Source organism: Meriones unguiculatus, chromosome 17 (assembly GCF_030254825.1).
Source record: "Meriones unguiculatus strain TT.TT164.6M chromosome 17, Bangor_MerUng_6.1, whole genome shotgun sequence".
NCBI lineage: Eukaryota > Metazoa > Chordata > Mammalia > Rodentia > Muridae > Meriones > Meriones unguiculatus.
Genome location: NC_083364.1, coordinates 30,643,654 through 30,667,059, shown reverse-complemented (window position 1 = coordinate 30,667,059; position 23,406 = coordinate 30,643,654). Strand labels below are relative to the sequence as shown.

The window sequence follows — 23,406 nt, the reverse complement described above, 5'->3', positions numbered from 1 at the left end:
AGGCAGCGGACACACCTCGAGCGTTGAGCAGCAGGGAGGTCTGTTTTGTCCCCTTCCATGAGGACTGTGTCCAGTCATCATCTTAAAAGACCCTGTACTTAAGACTGGAATTCTCTAAGGGCCTGATAACAAGAAACAGCCGCGAGTCAGGGTCCCTGGGGACAACTTGTCACAACAGCAAAGTGGGAGAGATCCACAGGAGGCAGCTGTGGAGAGGAAGTAGCAGACATCAACAGGATGAAACGTTCAGGCAGGGGAAAGGAGGCTAAGGCAGTGAAGGGGAGAGAGGGTACCAGGGTTGCCTTTTGTAGCTAAGAGCCAAGCCTATCACCTGCGCACCGGAAGTCTGCAGTTGACCGGGCCTGTAGAACCACCTACTTTCTTACCAGGGTCACTGCTGCAGGGCTGGAGAACTCTGACGTTCCAACACCTCGTTTGAACCACCGAGGGGTTCATTCCATCCTGAACTACCTTAAAAGCAATGAGATTCATCCATCTGCACAGATCCTTGCTGTATTTGCTTTCCCCACAATGGAATGCACCCTTGAAACAGTACTGGCTAAAAGACTCAACAACACAGGTATGCAGACTGGGGAATCTTGACAACAACATGAAAGACCCTGTCTGACCTCCAGCCTGGGGAAGTTAAGTGAGGTCGGTAGGGTGCCCCCGCTACACGACGGGAGACAGCAGCTGGAAGAACATTCAGGTGGGTATCTGACATTCCACACTCAGCTGCAACAAAACTGGTATATTTTAATAATATTTCCATGGATTTGTAATTAACTTTTTTTTTATTCTTCTGTTCAATTTTTGCACCCTTTTCTTTACAGCATAAATATAGTCTCTCTTAGCTTGAGTGGAATAATTATTTTAAAAAAAATCTACACACAGGTAGAACATTCAAGAGACGATGCTAGTGATCAGATACCAGATACAGTAGGAAAGCAGCAGATCCAGGGGACAGGCAGAAGAGGGACACTGTAGGACAGTACACCTGATGATTCAGAACAGGAAATAGAGGAGGTCCTGCTGAGACCATGAAGCTTCCCCTTCTCCGTTTGCTGTTTTGGTTTTGGTAAATGAAGTCAAGGAGGAAATATTCTTTCCCTGAGGTCATAGAATCTCAGTTCTTACTCTTGTGATGTTTGTGATCAAGTGTCTGATTTTTGAAACAAAACCATGATAATACCAGCATGCAAACAGCTCTCCTGATGAAAATCTTGACATGGCTGACTCCTCTGTTGTGTATTTACCTACTTATAGCTTTTCTCAAAGAACAGAAGAAACCTACTTGGTAGTGGGATGAGTCCTTCATATCCTTGCATTGAAAGCATGGGCTCTCTTTCAGGAGCACACACTTGCAGCCCTTCTGTACATATGTAGTACTCCATCTTGCCTTACAGAGGAAAGCTGTAGATATGGGTGGGTTCTGATCACGTGTCACAGCTTCAGACGCCACTGACTCAAGAGCAACCAAAGGAAAGGGGCTTCAAAGAGCTGCTCTCTGACAGTGCTGCCCACTGATGAGTTCCATGAGGATAGCCAAAGATACAGGCAGCGTGGATACTTGCATTTTTAAATCTGGTGGAAGACAGGCTTCTGTGGCTCTGGTCAACCCACAGAGGCCGTTGTGGTTGCTGCTTCACAAGGCCGTATGTTGAGAAAGAACAGTGAGACAAAGTGCAGGTAGGGAGTGCTGTTAGAACTGACCCCTGGGATTAGAAACTTTTTGTTTGTTTGTTTGTTTGGTTTTAATGGGAGAACTGTATCTAAGCAGGGAGAGAAGCAGATCTAACAGAACCCAGTGTGTCTGTGTGGGTAGGTAGGGGACCAGAACGAGCACCCAATGAAGAGGAAATGAGGAAAGTAAAAAGGGAGAAGACAAAAAAGAGAAAACAATTTGATCAAAACTTTCAAAGCAGAAAAGTGAAGGAAATATTAGAGGAAATGAGATATGACATGAGGTATTTAGTCTGCAGAAGAATAGACAAAGAACTTAGAGGAGCAGGACTAGAATGGTCCTGTTCTTGACTTTCTTGCAAGAGGAAAGCCTCCCCATGTGCGTGGGAAGGGGATGGAATGAAAGTCTGGTAGGCAGTAAGATTGGCACATCCCAGTAGTTAAAATGAATTGTGCAGGATTACAGATCTTCAGCCTGGACCTAGATAACCACTTTTCCGTTCATCACAACCTAGTCTCAAATGAACAGTGTTTCTTCAAATTAGTTATTTAGGATAAAATTAGGACCTATGTACGGCCCCAAGTTCTCTGCAATGTTCCTCCCAAGTATCCTAACATCAAGCAACAACTTGGTGGAAGCACACATCATTTATATTTATTCTCGATCCTGATTGTTTGTGGAAATGTTTCATGGTGCAATATCACAAAAAAGAAACCAAATGAGGCTATAAGAACGCATAGTGTTTTGCACAACTGCCTACATGTAGAGGCATAGAGAATGGTCAATACTGAGTATCAGTGACAGAGATGACACATGGGTTTCCCAATGCAGAAGCATGAAGGACAAGTTTACTGCAGGCTGTCTAGCAATACTGTTAGTGATAAAAGAGAAAAGGTATCTCAAGTAAAAGCATCTAAGGAATTCTCTGTCGATACTTCTTCAGGCTTCTGTCCAAATCAGCAAAACCTTTAAATATAACACATGTTCTGGGATAGGAGATACAGTTCACTTAGAAATGAATTACAGGTTAGCTCTTTCAGCAAGTGAATAAGTCTGCAAACAGCACAACGTACAAAAGATATCTAACAAAGCAACCATTGCATAGAGTTCATAGAATAGAGGTAGATACATAGGTAATCACTGAAACCTATTTCCAACTTCGTTGTACATTTTTGAACTTTCACAATAATGTTGGAGGAGTTTATACCCATTTTCTAATTTATTTAGATTGAGTGTGACTATTCCGTATCCCATTCTCTCCATTCAGCATTCATCAGTTCTCCCTCCCAGTAAGTACATGTAACTAACAAAATCAAAGTCTTCCATTTTTACATTTTACATTTCCTTTTTGTAGAAAATGAATAGTGCGTGGATCTAAATTTGCCTCTTTTACTTAACAATACATCAATCATATTTTCCCAGATCAGTTCGTGTAACAGTTTTTTTTTTCTTCCTCTTAATGACTAAATGGGATTGAATTGCACAGCTACACCATAATGTACTTCAGTCATTTCCCCACTAACAGCAATTTGATTTGAAAAAAAAAAAAAAAGAAAGGTTCCCCTTTATATATACCACACTAAAGCTTATGCTCATTTTCCTCTAAAACAAAGACAGTAAAGGCATCCCACAATGCTACCATAAACAGCTGACATGAGTCTGTTGGCCAAAGATAGTGACGTCTGAATGAAGAGGAAATATAGGCCCACGTAATGAAAGTGTTAACCACCACCAGGCAGTTGCAATGACTGCATAGTATATCAGTTATCAAAAAGTACTCAATAGCCAACAACTAGAATGCAACAATGTGGAAAAAAAAAAAAAGTTTCCTGTCCAGTATAGCTCCTCTACTCCTCATTCTAATGTAGCTCTCTTTATATCCCCTTCTCAAAGCAGGGAGGGGTCAAACCTAATAAAAAGGCATTTATAAGTAGATGCGTTCATATAGAAGACCCAACCTATTTAAAAGAAGATGGCTTGAGCGATGGCTCACTGGGCCAGTGCGGAAGCAGGAGGACCTGAGTTTGGATGGCCGGCACCTGTCTTTGTGAGAGCTAGGTTGGGTGTGGCCTTGTCTGTGTGGAACCCCAGTGCTAGGGGTAGGAGTTGCTGGGACCCTCCTAGCTAGAAAGGAGCACGTTCCACCTTCAGCAAAAAGCCTGTCTCAAGGAATATCCTTCGCTGGGCTCTGCAGCTGTATGCACCTGTGCTCATACTGCCTCACACATATGTGTGCATACATTTACTACACATACCCAAAAGTAACAGTTTTAACAGAAAACGATAAAAGGAAAAACAAAGAGAGCCAAAGACGTAAGTGTCTATGGCCATTTACTGTTAAAAGTTTTATTTGTTTCAATGGGCCCTGGGGATATCAAATGCATTGTGAAAAATAGTGGATGTTCGAAAGGATGGATCTGAATCGTCAGCAAATGCATGGTTTCCTGGGATACTTGCTGCAAAACTGCAGTACAGCACGGAACTTTAGAGAGATGCCCTATCAAGATAGATATAAAACCCTCAGTCATAGGAGACCTGAGGAAGACATGGGCTCACCTACCTCACCAAACGACAGAAGGACAAAAGCATGAATTTAGCTAGATCGATCGATCCTAAGCCAGTGAGTGGCTGGGAACAATCAGAGTAATAACACAGGCATGTGGATTTTACGCCACCATTTGATGCTACTCCGGGACTTCAAAATTAGTGGGTGGGGACTGTAGCTGTAGCTTTCCTTGATGCCCTATGACCTACAGTGCACTTAGCCTTGGTTTGCAGAAAACTTGATTTTTTTTTTTTTTTACCTCATTGTGATCATATGAAGGTGAGCAGCTCTGGGGAGGAGCTAAGCATGAGTCATAGTTCCCTGAGAGAAGGAAAACCCAAAGGACAGAAAGAGACATTTGTTGACTTCTGTACTCCCAGTGCACAACGGAGGAAAATACATTCAGGATGGGCAAACAAAGTTCTGTATGGATGCAAGCAGCTTGCTTGCAGCCTTCTGACCACCAAATTTCATTATTCAGAGTCAACCAACTTTGAAATAAAGAGCCTCGCCCGTTCTCTAAGTTGTGGCCATCCCACTGAACTAAAAGCTGCGCGTGTGAATACACACTGCTCAGGAGGCACGGCGAGGCGCGGTGCTTGAGATCATAGCTCCAAGTAACACTTGACAAGGACCTCATGGTTTGTTTTTCAAATGAGCACATTGAAGATAATGATCTTTATAAGCTTCCCAGAGGCTCTCCAGTCCTGCTCCTAACCAGCTCTCCGCAAACAGAGAGAAGCAAATGGGGTTATCCCTGTGGCAAGCAAGGCTGGCTGGATGCCCTCACAGGTCCCCTTGTGATAACAAAGGCTTTCTGAGAATTACTTAGAACAGTACACTCGTGTTACCAAGTCAGCACCCTGCAATTTGCTGCTACTTTGTTTACTTCCCTCACCCTTCTTATCTACGGAGATAGCCCCTGGAAAATCAGTAAGGGCCTCCGACAACGTCAATAATGTCATTGGGAACATTGCTGGGACACAGAAGCGGGGCAGGGGAGGTGCCTTTCAGGATGCTGATAACTCTTGAGTAGAAATGTGAGGGTGTCTTCTGATTCTCAGATCAGGCCTTTCTCGGGTGATGGAACTATGCTTCCTCCAAACCCTGCGAAATGTCCCCTAAAAATAACATGCCATTTAGATGCCAAGGAAGATTCATGTCTAAACAAGCAAGGGTCCTGTGTCAAAAGACAGCTTCTGGGGCCCAGGAGCAATAAACAAGCTGCTGAAGAAGCCGAGGCTGCCTTTCTCTCCCATCACACAGCTAAGATTTATGGGGCACGTGGGAAATCTTGGCCAAACTTCCTACAGGCAGCTCTGAACAGATCCCTGCGGAGTTCCCGCAGCTACCAAGTTTGTAACATTTTTATTTCCTGGCAACAGTTAGACTGACCTAACCGAAGATATCTAGGCATGCTGAGCCTTCCTGATAAGGGACAGAAATTCATAGTCCGAGATATCCCGGTGTGATAGACTTGAACAAAACATCCTGAGATGGCATATCTCCTGCGATGAAGCTGAAGCGGGTGCTGAAGCATCTCTAAGTGTGACGGGGCCAGATCGCCTTATGTAACTCAGAAGCAGTGACCAGACCAACCACGGAGGAAACATTCCTACAGTCAAGAGTGAATAGACTGCTTGAATTCTGGCATTAAGGGGTTATCATTTTTGAACAGCGGAGCTTTGGAACTGGTGATAAAGCAGTTGAAAAGAACAAAAGAAAACAGGGTGAGGATGGTGGCTACATCCCTGACATCCTGGCCTGCTAGCAGCTTGCCTTTGAAATGGCAAGAGGAAGAAGAAGCCTGTCTGAAAGACGCGTTTTTCATCTCTTGCCAGCTGCAAAGGGGGAATAGTGTTCAGGGGGTGCCTGTCTGGTCTGACTGGAACTTGTTTCTGGGTGTGTCGCCATTCCTTCAAGAGCTTTGCCCTGGGCAAGGCTGCATTCAGTAACACAAAGTTAGAAAAGAAAGGAAGCCCAGAGCTGGCAGCTAGTGGGTGGCTTTTCTACACGGATGTGCACTTCCCATGTGCTCTGGTCACAGACAGGCCTGGGCTGGTCGGGGGGCCTGACGGAACGGTGCCAGGGCCAGACACAAGTCCCCCATTCTGAAAGGCTGCGCTGCCAAGTGGGCAGGAGCCGCATCCTTCCTTGTCCTGAGTCCCCTTCTTAAATTGAGTAGTTGTTCGGAAGGGGGAAGCACAGCAGGGGAGGGAGGAGGAGGCATCTCTAGTTGGTATTAATTATAACAAGGGGAAACCTTTATTCCCAATATGAAGTTTCTAAGTGAATTCAAGACAGAGTCTCCAGGCCGGAAAGACTCTTAAATGTCATTTCGATTCAAACTCTTTTGTTTTTTCCCCCCCGATATTTAAATTTGCCTGTAAAACCCTTGCCAAGTAGCTGTTTAGGCCCTCTTTCAACATCTGTTGTCATAGAGAAGCCATTACCAACCTCTCTTTCACATGGCCTTCCCCATAATGATGTGTTAATATGTGGAGCTGGATCCTGGTCCTCTGTAACTGTGTGTAACTGTCCTGACTGGGATGTCTGGGATGATGTCAGACAAGTGACCGTCTTTAACAGAAATATCTGGCTCCATCTGACACAACTTCGTTATCTGCATAAAGCTCACTTTCCTAACTGGAGGCGCCACGGTGGTTCCCCTACCCCCTTCTCTAACCCTGGGGATGAGAAAAACATTCCCAGGACAGTAAAATGTCGTTAAAACATCAACGATTGATTAAGGTATCTCCCAGGAGTTTTGAGCCTAAAAGAGAATTGATAAAGGAGAGAAGAAAGCAGTAAGACCGGAAATGCAAAGGGCCAGTGGGGGCTGGCTCAGCTTTGAGTGAATTTCTAAAAAACTGCCAGACACACCAGCTCATTAACTATGTCTCTGTTACAAAATGCTCAGCTGTACATGGAAGGAAACTATGGAGGAGCCTGGAGACACAGCAAAAGGCCTAGTACCCTGCAGCAAGGTTGAGGGCTTCAAGACAGGCTTTAGTGGCAGACAGAGCCAGCATCTCCTCTATTGCCACACAAGTCACCTAGCCAAGCTGAGTCTATCTCAGCAAGATGAAAAGAGTCAGGGAAGTGCCCCCATAGCATTGGTGGCAGGCATGAGGCAGGGTCGTAAGGAGGGGATTATGTGACTAGCTCCTTCAAGCACCTGACATGGAGTCAGCACTCAGTCATTAGCTAGTGTTGTTATTCTTCCTTCTAACATTTGATTCTGCTAAACATGTCCCCAAACACTATAACAAATATAAGGAGTTGGAAACCCATGTCTATAGTGGCACACTGAAGGCAATGCGAGCTCTCAACCAAAAGAAAGACCACACTGCACTAAGAGGACCTATACTAGACCTTGGAAGAGTAGTTATGGATAGTTGTGGCTGATTCTAAACAGGGCATCTTTCTCAACAGCTTTTTTGCAATGCCAGGCATTTAGCTTTTTGACCGCAGCAATCTAGTATCGCGAGATAGGCTCCATGCAATGGCGTCTGTACAAGCTTGCTTCCTATACACTTCCTCCCTCCCTTATGTCTGTATTGCTGTCACTAGCTACAAAAAGAAAGGACTGAGTAGGCACCTCAAATATGTTTGCCCTGGAGTTCTCTGCACTGAATGGTGATCATAGCTTATCTAATCACCGGCTTCTCGGCTGCCGAGCTCTCAAGGCAATGTTGCACTGGATGTTAAGTATCTGTTTTAAATAGGTCAAGACAAGTGAGTAAGTTCAGCTGCGTTGTGACATGTAGGAAGCCAGAAAATCCAAATTTTAAATATTCAGGAGTGTGTCCTAGAAGTGCTGACTGGGAAGACTCGAGAAATGCCTCACCGGAGGGTGTGCAGTCAGAAGCGTCTCAGCGCTTGCGTGGTTATATTTTTGTGAAAGACACTTTCCTCTTTGCCTTGTGTTTGATGGAAGCTTTCAAAATGCTACATGGGAAGCGAAGAAGCAGTACCACTCAGGTTACTGGAAGCCGGCTGTTTCAGTGGAAAGGGACCTTGAAAGAGGCAATGTCTAAAAATTATAGACACGTTTAGAACAGGGGCACAGCATAACCAAAGATGTGTCCCAGCAAAACTGTTGGGCAGTGACGCTGAGCGATGAAAGATACTCGTAGAACATGCAGAACTCCAACAAATAAGATCCAATTATCAAGAGCTGAGTGACCACTTGATAGTCATTCCAACCTCTGAGCTATGGCTTTCTCACATCGAAATCGGAACAAACTGACCTGACAGAGCTATGATCAAGTCAAGTGGCATAATGGACACTCAAGCATGTTCTAAATTGCTAGGCACTTGGATGTGGATCAGAAAAGGCTCCGCTGGCCACTTAGGAAAGTCAAAAAGCATTCGTTTACTAATGCAAATGAGCAACTTCCTTAATGGGATCTCTCCTCTCAAAATGATAATACCGTGGTCACGTTGAAGCCCATGCTCCACTGTGTATGGACTTCTCACATGTCAGAAAAAAAAATGTCCTCGTGGACTTGTGAAGATATGGAGCTATGTCATTATGTCATTGTAGTCAACAATACAGGTTGAAACCACTGTGCCTCGCAATGTACAACAGCAATTTTAATCTGACAGCAGCCTGGACAGCAGTCTGTGATGCCTTTGGACCACCCCTGCTCAGGACATTACTGGTCACTCCTACCTCACTTTCTAAGTGGAAACCATGTTTGCTGTTCATCTGATGCCTGCAGGATCTGACCCTTCAAGTCTGAAGCCAGGCAGGTATGACGGCACAAGGCTGGGTATAGCAGCCCTTCTTGTATAACCAATTATTGGGTTAACAGATAGAGTGAAGGGGTGCAATTTGTCCTTGTGGTTTCCAGATCACCATCCCCTTTGCTAGGTTTTCCTTATGAGTACTGCCTTGTCACAGCCTTTGCACCAGCTCTTTCTCAAAGTCCTTAGTTAGAGAGTTTCCTCAGGCCCCAGCTGTCCCTTGGGGGGCCATTTATTATCCTCTCCACATAATTAGACCCCTCTCTCTCCGTGTGTGTGTGTTCCTAAAATTGAGGTATTCAAAATTTAGTTATCAACATAAACATGTTGAGAGGTATGCCATTTAAGTGGTCCTGAACCCAGGAAGTCTCTCTCTGCCCTCCTGAACACTTAACACCATACTGCTAGGAGGACATTTGTTGTTAGGGCAGTGGACTGATAAGAGGGTGAGTTCGGCTCCCTTTTCTCCTAAGTGAAGAAATACTCTGAAGTCTATATAGCATGATAGTTATCCAGACGTGGCAGGTCCACCATGGGCTTCCTAGCTGCTAGAAGCAGCAGAAATCAACCTGTCTTCCATCCAGTGCTCAGATTTTGGTATTCTCTCACTGCAGCTCAAAATGAGCTACCTGTAAATGAACACCACGACGGCATCCCACAACGACATAGACAGATGCGTCCACCTAACAGAACTGGGCTCGCTGCATTAGCTGCTTCAAAAGCACGTGCCCACGCTGCCAAGTAGAGAAAGATTCTCAACTACACTCTGTCTCGTTTCTCTGCCAAACATCTCTTCATTCCAGGGCGGGCCCCCCGGCGCCGCTAGTCTGCCCACTGTGTCTTTAGGAAAAATAAAGCAAAACAAATGTTAAGAAATATCTGATTTTATTGGTCATCATAGCCTATGATGCACACACAGAGTGAATGGTGGGGACGATTTGTTGCTGTTGTTTTGGCTTGGTTTGTTATTATTTATTTGTTTGCTTGCTTACTTATAACTTAGGTTTGCAACCAAAATTTAAAACCCGTTGCAGCCGTGGTTAAATAAGGTCATGAATATAAAGCCTTGGGCACAGCTGCTAGCACACAGACCTTGGACCAGCCTTAGGCTCCACCTCTGAGACTCCATGAACTGACCTCCATTAAGTGTTACTTGGAGAAAATGGCTGGACTTTTGCTGCTTTTCCCCTTTTGACTCAGGTTGCTCTGAAGCCATTGCTAGAATATAAAGTAACTTTCCAGCTAGGCAGAATAAGTCTGGAGAAGGTTAGGCAGGGTTGGAAAGCAATGTCTACGAGTGTCAGAGCACCTTTTGCTCCCATGCAATCCCCAGAACCTGGCTGTTCTTCCAAGAACAGGCCCTTTCGGGATCCATAAGGCATGCTTGCTCTGAGAAAGATGCCACAATGGGTCCTGCAACAAAGTTAATGTCACCGATTATGACTGGATCTTTGGCTCTCATTTTTAAAGGGGGGCTATTAAAACATGCACAACAGAAGAGTTCCATGCATACATGAGCATAGGCATGCTATTTTACTTCAAAAATATAATATAATAACATAGCAAAATTAGACTGAGTACTAATTACATTCCAGGTGTTCTGCTAAGAAATTTTATATATATATATATATATATATTATATATATATAATTTATATATATTCATATATATAGTTTATATATATATTCATATATATAATATATATATGATTAAAAATAAAGCAAAATAAATGTAAGAAATATGTGATTTTATTTATCACCATAGCCCGTAATGCATACCTGGAGGTAATGGTGGCAATAATTTGTTGCTGTTGTTGATTTGGTTTGTTATAATCTATTAGTTAGTTTGTTTGTTTCTAACTTGGGTAGATAGATAGATAGATAGATAGATAGATAGATAGATAGATAGATAGATAGATAGATATTTACTTTATTTAATTTCCAGAACAGCCAAGAACACAGATGAGGAAACACACTTACAGATGTGAAATAATTTTATCAATCCTAGGGTGCTGATATGATTTGTCTGCCCAGGTTATCACAGTCTGAAGCCCATGTTTTTTATCACTAAATGCTAATGAAGAGATGTAATCTCAAAGAACAGACCGCATATTGATTCGTGGATTAAGTACACTCATTGAACTATTTCTTTTACATAAAGCAGCATGAAGTAGGTGGGATAAATGGAAAGGAATAAATGTTAAGGTCATCTCTTACAAAGTACAGAATGGTGCCATTGTACAGGCTCTAGAAAATGACTAATTCTGTGACTCTGGACCTTCGTTTCTTCTTCTGCAGAATGTTGATTATAACTTATACCTGTCCCCCAGGGTAATTCTAAGCTTTTAAAAAATGAATATTCAAAGACCACATGAACAATACCTGGCTTGCATTGCCGTGCTATTTGAAACTCATCTTCCGATGCACTAATGAGATTGCATATCCACAGGCCCAGAAGGTTCTACAGGAAAACTGCCTGCATGCCAATTCTAGACTGGGTGGGAACCGTACAAACTCACGAAGTCAGTGTGAAGAGACTACCTCGTGTGGAATTAAATATTCTGACTCTCCGGCACAGCAAGGTTCAGAAACCAGTAGCTGAAGATTTACAAGGAAATAATCCTAGCCTTGATGTTTTGGGGAACTGATTACATAAAACACCTACACAGGACTGTAAAATTCCCCTGACGAATGCAATTGAGCAATGCATACATTTCCTTCCATTACTTAATGCAACTGGAAATGGGATAGATTCATTGGAGGGAAACCAAAGGAATCCAGTCTTGCCTACTTCACCTAATTTCTTTTTCTTTTTTCTTTTATTTCTTTTTTTTTTTTTAAGATGTTTAAAACTAAATGGCCTTTCTCACCTACTCACAGCAGCTCTTAGAAGGTCAGGATGGTTTATCTGCTCATCAGGTAAATAAGTTGCTTGGCTTCACTCAGTGTTCACCACCCTAACCTTTTGGTGACATTCCCCACTACTTCACGTAATATCCAGGCTCCTAACTATGGCAGCAGGGCTGATCTATTCTTACCCCCTGACTACCACAAAACTTTATTTCCGCATGTCTGCCTAACCCAGCCCTCACCTCAGCAATGACCTCAGTTCTATCCTGGTTCCTTCACAGCCTTTTCATGAAGAACTCACATGACATCTTATAGACAGCCTTCTCTGATTACCTCATTGAAAACTGTCCTCATTCATCTTTCAGTGTTATTTTAATCTCAGTTTACCTTCCTGTAAAAGGTAAATCTCTTTGTTTTGGTCTCTTTTCTTGTAATCTACTTGCCTGTCTATCAAATCATCTTAGACAGACAGATTATAATATTTTTCACTCTTTGGTCTTCCTCACAAACTGACAGTACCATACCCAAACAACAACTCTTCAATGCCTCAGCTTGCAAAGGCAGATTTAGAAAACTTAAAAAGGTCTGGCTACACAGACTTATATTCAAACACACACACATATGTCATCGTGAAGGATTCTAAATAAACTCTACAATAATCTACCTGTACTCATGTATACATACACACAGACACATATACACATATATACATATGTATTTTGTATATACATGTATCGAATTGTTTCATTATTACATATACACATATGCAATTTGTTTCCTTATCCAGTTATAATATTTATTTCCACCTCTTGGGGATATATAATCATATTGGCATCTACCCACACGCTTGTATATGCATTATTGAGTCATGATTAGGAAACATCTTCTAGACATCTTTCTAGCCTCCTACAATGTCATAGTAAACAAATGTTCCTGACCATGTATACTTTACTTTCAAGTAGGACTGGAACAAAAATAAACAGTAGACTAAATAAATGCAATCATTAAATAATGTGTGGAAACTTGATCTAACCACCTAGGAGATAAATAGAACATGTTTACTATAAATTCATAGACAAGAAAACTAAGTTTAAACAGGAGAAGCATGCAATATCTAAGACTTAAATCTAATTCTGAATTCAGGGTCTCCAACTTTTCAGAAACTCTTTCAAGTTTTGTCTCCATCATTTGAACTCTACAATTAGAAAACTAAAATCAAACTTTCCTGAGAAGTGTTGGCTTTGTGTGTCCTGTTATTCCTGAGTGTCAACCATGTTCAAAAACTGAATGCACTCCTTTATTTTAATAAGAACTAAGATTTTCCCACGAACAATTTTGAAAAGCCCAAAAAAATGCACTCATAATTCTAGAACCAAAATGGAAGCCAAAAATTGCATAAATATACATATAATTATATATTACATTTCTATATAATATAAACATGTTTATAATTATATTAAATACAAAAATAAATATATGTTATATAAAGTATATAAATAAATAGTATAAGATATGTAATATAATATAAAATATTGTGTTTGCTTCATATTTTTAAGGCTCTATTTTTACTTCTAAAATAGCAAATTTAGGTATAACTAACCCACCTGGTTACCATCTCTTCCCATCTGCAAACCTGGATTTCAGAGCATAGAGGAATCTGCAGTCAGAAAAACAATGTGGAACCATATTCCCCAGGACACAGAGGTACCATTCTGGATCCTCCCATGATGCTCACCGAGGCTGATAAGCCTGCCAGATGTCTGTGACTGTGATGCCTCACAGACTGTGAAGCACAAGTGCCTTTGTGGAAAGAGGGAAGGTCCACTGTCAGCCTCGCACACTATCACCCATACCTGCATATCTGTAGCCCATATCTGCAGCCACAGATTTACAGCAGCTACCAAAGAGAGTGTTCTCTCCATACCCTCATGCTTCCGTTTCAAATAGCAGGCCTACAGAAGAAATCCATTCCAGGCTGGTGGGCTGAATGGCTGGGGGTTGAAGGAGACCAGGGTCTTGTCACGCTTTTAGAGAGTTCGAAAGCAAGAATATCCAAGTCTCTGTGCCACTGCTTACTACATACAAAGGCCTTAGCAAATGGTTACGCTCTTTGCTGCCTGGGATGAAATGTGTTACCAACATCTGACTGAATTACCTCAAAGCATTCAATTTTATAAAATAATAATGTATATGTATGTGCATATATTCACATAGAAGTTTTTGTTTGAACACAGGGAACCTTTTATTGTCTAACCCAGTATCCACATGGACATGCCCCGGGAATCATTATCGCTGCTGTTAATCATGATAAAGGCCACTGTCTCCATGTGCCAGGCTTTTAACAAATGTCACAGCATGTGACTGTCACCTACCAAACAAATTATGATGGAGGTTTGACTATCCTATTGTAGAGATTAGGATGAAAACAAGGTGGAGACAGAACAAATAACCTCTCCAAAGTGCATTCCAGAAAGGTCACGTGATGTCTAAGCCACCTGCGTCACACAGCCACAATTTATCACAATAGCTTCCAACAATAACTGGCTTAAAGGATTGTGCTGCCCGTGAAAAGAACATCTTCAGAAACCCGAGTTTACAAAGTGCTTCCCTCTCTTCTCTGCTCACTTCAGAATTGATTGGGAGACTCAGAAATGAGGGAAATCACAAGGACACATGTGCCACTCAGGAAGAAATGACAAGCACCTGGCGGAAAGAAACTAGAACAAAGAGATTACCTGTTCGGCTGAGGCCAATTACATCAAAGAATAGTGGGAGAGATGGATTCCTCCCTAACTTTATCATAAGATCAGATCTTAGTATAAAATCATAAGATCCAAGCTCACTGCCGTTGTCCACTTCCATGGAAACTTCTTTATTTCAGGGTTATGTATTTGTGGCACTTGACACTATCCTTCGGGTCAGTTACAAGCAAGACAGCACTTTAGCATCATCCTTCACAGTTTGCGGAAAAACATCCTTTATTAGGATAGAAATGTAATATGCTTTCCTACCACTGAGCTAGTGATGTCTAATCTTGTTAGACTCTGTGTCTCTTTATCACTTGTCTTATAGCCACCAAAAATTTAAAAATTAAAATAATTTGTCTTATAAAGGCAGCCTTTAAAAGAAGAAATTCTATACTAGAGTAGAAGGAAGCTAATCATATGCCTATTGAATCTACTATTAATTTATCAATCACTCGGTTTATTTCTTGTGTGTACAAGTCACTGCGCTAGGCACAGGGTAAGATAAACCATGTCCAAATAACTTAAATGCTGATTAAGGACACAGGCAAAAATATAAATAATTGTCTTGAAGTTTTCTATATGAAAATACATATACAAGGTGGTATAAGGACTTAAGTGGGGTTTCATGAACCAGGTAGAATTGGGAAAGGATTTGGAAGGAAAGAGAACAATAAAAGTAGCAAGACTACAGCTACTCCACTCACATCAATCAGAAGGCACTTATGAAAGCAGCTATATAGGCCTACAGATTTTACAGTGCAATATCCAATAACTAATGTAAGGTGGTCCAAAGGCGTTTTATTGCAGTATGTCCTAATCTTGTAGGCTACATAAGTTTAGGCAAATCTACATGTTCCTTTACATATCAGTTCTTTCACCTGGAAAAGGGAGACAGTTTTAGATAGATTGATAATACATGATGATAGGTGGAGTAGATAGATAGATAGATAGATAGATAGATAGATAGATAGATAGATGAGAGATAGATGACAGATAGACAATTGATAGAGATATATGTTATAAACGTAGTAGTTATTTTGTGCCTAAGTGAAAAGGCAACAATTACATGTACATGATCATTCCTCTTGCATTTTTCTTTTGGGTAGGAAAATACATTTTGGCATCAGACAATAAGGGCATGTTCTCTGTAGTTCCTTCCCCCATTACTTCATATTTGTAATAAAAATAATAATTTAAAAAGTATAAACACAACAAAAAAACTCACATGATTATAGGATTTAAGAGCTGAGCTGAAAAGAAGACATCAGATGTGACACGGTAGAATAACTTTGGAAATTACTTATCTCACTCGCATTTTAGGCCTCAAAGAGACAAAGTAACCTCACGATTATGTGTTGGTGTGTGAATGGCATGAGCACAGGTCTACGTGCTGTTATTCAGCTCTGGTCCAGAGTCAGGGAAACGTTAAGCGTTTCCCAGCTCTAAGATGAAACAAAAAGACGAGTCTCAGCAGCATCACTACATGACATGGGTCATGTGACTCAGTGTCCTCAAAACAGAACACACAGAATCATAACAAGGATTACGTGAGGCAGTATGGGGAGAACATTCTGTATATTCCTCAGTAGAGGTCAATAACCGAAAAAATAGTGCTTATAAAATACTTCCAATAAAAAAAATGTGTGCTGGGGTTCGGGGAGGGTAGAGAGAAGCATATCTGAAATTCAAGGTCCATTTTTTGCTACACCTTAAATTAGCCTAGGGAGTATGAGTCTCTATCTCATAATGCAAACAAACAAACAAATAAAAGAAAGATAGTAAAAGGAGAGACAGAGACAAACAGAGAAAGAGAGAAAAAGAGACTCAGTACCCTAAGGTACTATTTCTAAGTAGCTACTAAAAAGCTGTAGAATGTAAGATTCATCCCTTCAGACTCACGTGCTTCAGGTACTTGAAGAGAGTCTAGAACTCTCGGTTGATAAACTCTGCTAACTGCCCCATCATAATACGTTACACATTCTACATTACAAAGAAATGAACAAGTGAGTGGCTAACCTGACTAGAGCCTCCAGAATAGCAAATACCAAGTGTTCTGTAACCTTCTTGTTCTCTGGTGCCTTTTTTTTTCTTTCCCCCTGCAGAACAATTTCCAAAATGGGCAAAGAGCACAGTAGGTGGCTCTCTTTAATATTTTGCAGGCAAAGCAACAATGACTCACTAAATCCTACATCTGTGCCATCAGCAATGGCCTGATAAGAGTTGGGCAACAAATGAAGCCAAGTGTATGCTCAAGATAATCTTTTGGTTTTCCCTCAGCCCCGTCCTCTGATTTCTTCTGGCCACACTCTACTTTCCAATTAGACCAGGTAAGACAATGCCAAGTGTCTACTTTGGAGCAAGAGAGGACATGGCCTCCCAAGTGGCCTAACATTTCTCCTAGAAGTACATTCATAAGCCTGTCTGGTAGCTACAAAGGAAAGAAGCCTAACTTGTGAAGAATCTCCATGGACCAACAGCCTCACCGACTTCATTCATCTTGCTCTAGATGCCTGAAGCTATCAGTGCCTACAAGGAGGACTGAAGCTCTGGACCAGTGGTTAGTGGTAACAGCATTGTTTCCCTCCAAATGCTGTGTTACTATACTCTATTGGTGAGCTCTTTGTCCTTGCAACCCATGTACCTAACAGAGGCTCCTCAATGGAGGAGGGGTTTATTTTGGTTGAGAAGATTCATTACTAGGGTGGGAGGTTGTAGGTGGGGGATTGCTGCTTACATCATGATTAACAAGGATGCTCACACATACTCACACATACACATACACGGAAAAGCAGCTGTTCTGTTGATGTTTTTCTTTTACCCTTTTATTCAATTTAAGCCTCCATCCAAAAGGAGGTTGTCTGTATTTAGGGTAGGTCTCCCTCATCCACAATCGCTCCTCTCTGGAAATGCCTTCCACCTGTCACACACACACACACACACACACACACACACACACACACACTGATGTGTGTCTCACAAATCTAAATGATTCTACAACCTGCCAAGCTGACAATAAAGATTAAGCATTACACATGCTGTTCTCTCCATTCCACTCTGTCCAAGGAAGTAGTTAGATAGCTGAAGAAGGCTAGGCTACCTGTAACATTTCATCCTTAATCATCGTGCAATCCACCAACCAATCAGGAAGGCAGGATGAGGAAGCCATCCGGAACAGAAGATCAGCCTGACATAACCCTGATCTCTGTGGTGGGTTTGTTTGTTTGGTTGGTTGGTTGGTTGGTTGGTTGGTTGGTTGGTTTGGATTGGGTTTGGGGTCTTTTGAGTTTTTTCGTTTTTTGAGACAGGGTTTTCTCTGTGTAGCCTTGGCTGTCCTGGAAGTGCTTTGTAGACTAACTGACCTTGAACTCACAGAGCTCTGCCTGCCTCTGCCTCCCCGAGTGCTGGGATAACAGGCACATGCCACCACACCTGACCATCTCTGTGTCTTGAGAGTACCTTTCCTACTAGAATCTGAAGGTGCATCCCATCAAATACATGAGAACAGAATGCTGCCCTGTTCATCTGTGTGAACACAACAAGGAGTCAATGCCGAAAACTCTACAGAGCCATGTTGAAGTATTGCTCTCATAGCAGAAAAAAATAACTCACTTTGTGACCTGAAATCACCAGCCAAATAAGGTCAATCTAAGAACGAAAACAAATTGTTCAAGTCCTGCTGGAGAGGTAACAAGGTGTGATGGGAAAGGGCTTGAAAGAAGCTGAGGAAGAACTCAGAGGTATGAACTACATTGCTAGGGCAGAAAGTCACCAACCGTGTGACCCTGGAAACCTCTCATTTCTGCAAGCCTCACTCTAATTTTCTTCCCAAGGAATGAGGATAAGCTGAGAAAAGGTGCTATTTAACGAGCAGTTCTCTACTGCAGGCACTTGATGCTAGGCATGGAACTTCATTTCCACATGAAAGCCTAGCATAAGCATTTTTTAAGTCATTTAAGAACTGGATAAAACAGAAATCTCTGAAAGTTGAAACAATTTCCCCAGTATCACCCATCAACTTATGTATCAGATCCAGAATATAAAATCAGGTAGCTTTTTCTACACCATAGGCCCTCCCATTGTTAATATACTTGCCATGATCATCTCCAAGAGCTACTCAAGGAACAACAACAACAACAAAATAATAATAGGTGTGGGACACAATTGGAAATTTTACAGTTCTATACATACATACATACATACACACACACACACAGTTTGGGTATAACAACAAATAATAATATAAATCAGGAAAGATAAAATGTACTTTCTTCAAAAGCCCAGAACCAAAAGGGATTTGTTTTCAATGTCCTTCCCATCCCCTAGTTTTGGCCTTACTACAAACAGTTCCCTTTTCCCTACAAGTCCCTGGTTTCTAATGCCCACATTCAGACATATCCTAGCCAAGATATCACAACGCAAGCGCAAGGAACAAGCTGACAGACAGATGTGGTTCTGTCCTGTGGCAATGCCTTCTGTGGGAGACACCTAGGTGGGCCTCACCAAATCTCCTCTCAAGATGTGTTCCACCCCCTCCCTGGAGGTCATCAATTTTGCATGCAAATGCTGTGGACTGTGAAGGAGGCAGCCCCTTATAAATGCTAACTACTCGGTTTTGGGACTTGCAGCATGGCAGTAGATGGTAGTAAATAATTGTATGGATCAACGCAAAATCAATTGTCATGCAAGAAGGGTAGGGGTGTCTATGGAAGCTGCTTAATTAAAAGAAAAGAGTAAGATATGATGGTTCATGTGAGCATATGTTTCTGTTTGTGTTTAAATAAAGCAAATTAGTATCCAGAAGAGACTAAAAAACATAGATCCACAGGGAGTGAAAATAAAATCAGGGCACAGGGGTCCTTTCTGAGACTGATACTCCAACCAAGGACCATGCATGGAGATAACCTAGAACCCCTGCACAGAGGTAGCCTATAGCAGCTCAGTGTTCAAGTGGGTTCCATAGTAATGGTAACAGGGACTGTCTCTGACATGAACTGATTGGCCTGCTCTTTGATCACCTCCCCCTGAGGGGGGTGCAGCCTTACCAGGCCACAGAAGAAGAAATGCAGCCAATCCTGGCAAGACCTGACAGACTAGGAACAGAGGGAAGGGGAGGAGGACCTCCCCAATCAGTGGGCTTGGGAAGAGGCTCAAGAGGACATGAGGGCAGGAGGGTGGGATTGAGAGGGGACCCGAGAGGCAGCTACAGCTTGGATACAGAGTAAATAAACTGTAATCAATAAAACAATAAATAAATTAAAAAAAAGAAAAATCTGTTGCTTTCTGATGTTAGCTAAAGAATGTGAAATTGTCAGGTGGACCTATGAGCAGGAATAGAAGGCTTGGCCCAATCTATGGCATTGCTATAACTTCAAGCTTCTGTTTCTTGTCTTGTCTTTTTAAAATCCTTTATCAAATACAAGGCCCTCTTTGGCAAGGTAGGATAACCCCTCTCAAGGCAGTTCACAAACTGGAGGCTTGACCTGAAAACGAGGGGGGAATTCACCAGTTTTACAACCAAGTCTATCTGTGGAAAAGATTCAGAAAACACTGCAGAGAACTGGTCAGGCCTAGCGGGTAAGGATGCTTCCCCTCAATGCTGAGCACTGAAAGAATTCCACCCACATGGTAGGAAGAGAGATAGGATTCCCAAGAAGTGTCCTTTGACCTCCCCACACACGTGCATAAAAACACACATGCACATGTGCACACACACACACACGCACACACACATATAAATAACTGCTAAAATAGATTTTTAAATGCTCAAACTCCAAAGGGGAAAGTATCATTCTATTTCCAGATTTAAAAAAAAAAAGAAAAAGAAAAAGAAAAGAAAAGAAAAATCATTACGAGGTAGTAGGAAACCATCTTTCTCAAACCCCGAGCAATATTTACCAAAGTTGCCAGGCCAGGCAACCATTCTGAACATGTCACTTTAACTGTTCTGTCTTCCACCTACCCCCAAGGATTTACAGTGAGCTCGCGAGTGTCCATTGCCGCTTGAAACAGGGCCACAAAGGTGGACCCAACTGCCCAAGTTCACACAGCCACCACAAGGCAAAGACACAGATAGAAAACAGACCTTCTCAGCCCGTCGCTAACCAGGAATCTGCACTGCAAAGTGTCTGATGTTTCCCGTGGCCCCTTGGCTCACAATTTCACAACCAGTGGTCTGAGGGAGGGAGAGGAGAAAACATCTAGAGGAAGCAGCAGAAGTTTGCTTTCGTCTTTTTAATTTTCTCTTTAACCAGGCTTCCTTATTCCCAGCCAGGACTTAGAGGTAAAAGGAGGGAGTATACAGGCTCCATCAACCAGCAGCTCCTAAAGGACAGGCATCCTGTGTCTCTTCCCCTCCACCCCCCACCCCCAACCATTCCTGCTGCCTCCAAGGCTGTTAGAGGGGTGACCAACATTAACCTTTCTCTTACCTCTCCCCGAACTCACCAGAAGCCTGGTAGAGACCCTAAGCAGGAGCCTCCCTCAAAGGGGGTTAAATAAATAAATAAATAAAAAGCAGGTCAGGGAAGGAGCTAGCTAGGCTGCTGGCAGCCTCTCCCCAGGCTGTCACTGCTGGGGCTGCGAGCGACGAGCGACGTGATGGAGTGGGTGTGCTGGGACACAGCCTCACGCTTACAGCGCACTCTTGAGAACCCTAGGCACCGAGAGACTGGTACAGATCACAGAGCCGGACAGCTGTCCCCACGACAGCTTTACTTAAGCCCTACCAACCAAAGATAGGGCTCCGGGTGGCTGGGTTCAAATCCCGACGGCGCACTAACTAGTAGAGTCCTTTAGCGGTGGCCGCTGTCTGGCCCCGCGTCTCAGTTTTCCTGTCTGTAAAACAGAAGGGTTGGAGGAGCCGATCTACAAGAATTCCTAATACCCCGAGTTACTGCGGCTGGCCATTTCAACCCAGCCCTCCCTGCAGAGCGAGACTCACCTTCCTGGGCCAGCCGAGCAGACTCGGCGACAATGACGGGATGGGTGCAGGGTGGCCGGCCACTGCCTCTTTCCGCGCCCTGGTCCAAGCCGAGCCCAGGAGACCCAGATCCCAGCAGCCTTCCTCGACTCGCCTCTTACTTTCCGCCGCACTTTCTTTTTCCCCCTCCGGGGCTCCTCCCCTGCCACCGCGCGATTGGCCCTGGGATCCGGCGGCCGCAGGCTCCACCCGCCGCGGTGGCTCGCGCTCCGCCCGCAATCGGGGCTTCCCGGGGCTGGAGTGGGGGCGGCACGCGGGGCAGTTCCGCACGCTGCGAGGAGGAGCCGCGTGGGGCCCGCCCGCCAGCGGATGCCAGGCTGCGCTGGGTGCCCCCGCGTGGGCCACCGGGGACCAGGGCGGAGCACGCGAGGAAGGGCTAGCGCTGCAGCCTGCCGGGCGCTCGGCCGAGCGCTCAGGGCAGGTACGGCGCCCTCTGCACACCTAGGCACGCGAGCTCGCTCCGTCCAAGACCGCGGTCCTGCAGCCCAGGTTGACACTAACCTAAGGTCCCTGCAGTCTGCGTATTCACCTGTCACAGACTAATGGCCAGGAATCGATTCGGGCTGCACCCTGGAGAGCCCACCATGTGCCGAGCTCCTAGAGCAACAGGAATCGGAAGCAGCACAGCCTTGTCCTCGGCCAGAGGCGCTCTCTTGCTCTGCTAGAAGTGGTAGGCGCTGGAAAGAGAGCACCCATCCTGACAGTAGGACGCGTCCGTACCGTCCGCTGCTCCTAACCCCCAGCCCAATGAGAGCCACTAAGCTGGCATTCGGGACGATTAAGCTGAAAAAGAAGATGAATACATGGGCGATTGAGTGAAATAATCGATTACGGAGGGCAATAATTTCCTGTTCATTCATTCCCGTCTCTCCGAGTCCGTAGAGAAGCTTTAGCTGCCACCTCCACTGTACACTGCAGTTATGTAATCACGCGAGGAGCTTGAGAGAGGCCTTCCTTAAGTCAATTTCCTTGTTTAAACGCCTCCTTGAAAGCAAGCCCTGTCCCCATTTCAGAGTATCCCCCAACGAAGGCAATCTGCCAAGTCGACTTGACACTTCCCACAGGCCCTGCTCCTTGCCACCTCCTTGAAGTTTGCTCCACCCCCAAACTACTTAACTGTGTCTTATTAATTTGTTTATTTATTCGAGGAATTGAGTCCCAGACAAAGCAATTAAGCAATGAATGAAGAAAGGGTTGTAAAGGGAAAGAGCCAGTAAGAGAGCGAGGGGATGACAGCCTTACCAAAAACGCTGGCAGTTCAAACCTCCCACACTTCCCTGACCTGGGGCGTCAATCCTGGACTGGATACATTTACTCTGCTGTAACCAAAAACACCTGCACCTGCGAGAGTAACTTAAGTGATGGAAAGACCCACTTTGACTCGCAGTCTATGTCTGGACGTCTGGCACACTGCATGACACGAGATTGTTGCTGATACAAAGAGCGAAGAATCCAGGACGTTTCAGAAGTCACTGATGATAAACAAAAACTAAAATTCTTTGATTTCTGTCTCGTGTGTTAGACGTATTCCAGGCACCAATCCACTTATTAAACACTACATTAATTATTTTCTTAGTTGCCTACAAAATAGAAAGCATAAATCAATCATAACGGCTTCAGATATATTAATTCACTTAACCCTCACGGCAACAGATACAGTGCTATGCAGAAGATATGAGGAAATTTTAAATCATTTTCTCAATGCCATGAGTCTAAAAGTGGACGGTGCAAAAAGCAGGACTCAGGCAGCCAGCACTGACTTTCCCAAACACCCACCTGGACAAAAAATATCTTGAGCCAGCTTAGAAGCCAGACAGATTATGACAGTTCACAATGGACCCAAGTATTAT

At 43.5% G+C, this 23,406-nt stretch overlaps 1 protein-coding gene across 6 annotated transcripts in view; it reads right to left on the bottom strand.

The window, feature by feature from the left end:
- Nucleotides 1-21,902, bottom strand: part of Il1rap (interleukin 1 receptor accessory protein) — a 135,945-nt gene extending 114,043 nt beyond the window's left edge. For 5 of the 6 annotated variants that reach the window (XR_009586921.1, XR_009586922.1, XM_060370156.1 and 2 more), the window contains exon 1: nt 21,518-21,902. The gene's annotated coding sequence lies outside the window, so the exon portion shown is untranslated. Of the gene's footprint in view, nt 1-20,659; nt 20,740-21,517 lie in introns of those variants that run through there. The other variant, XM_060370157.1, reaches the window with a different exon arrangement.
- Nucleotides 21,903-23,406: the final 1,504 nt, after the last annotated feature.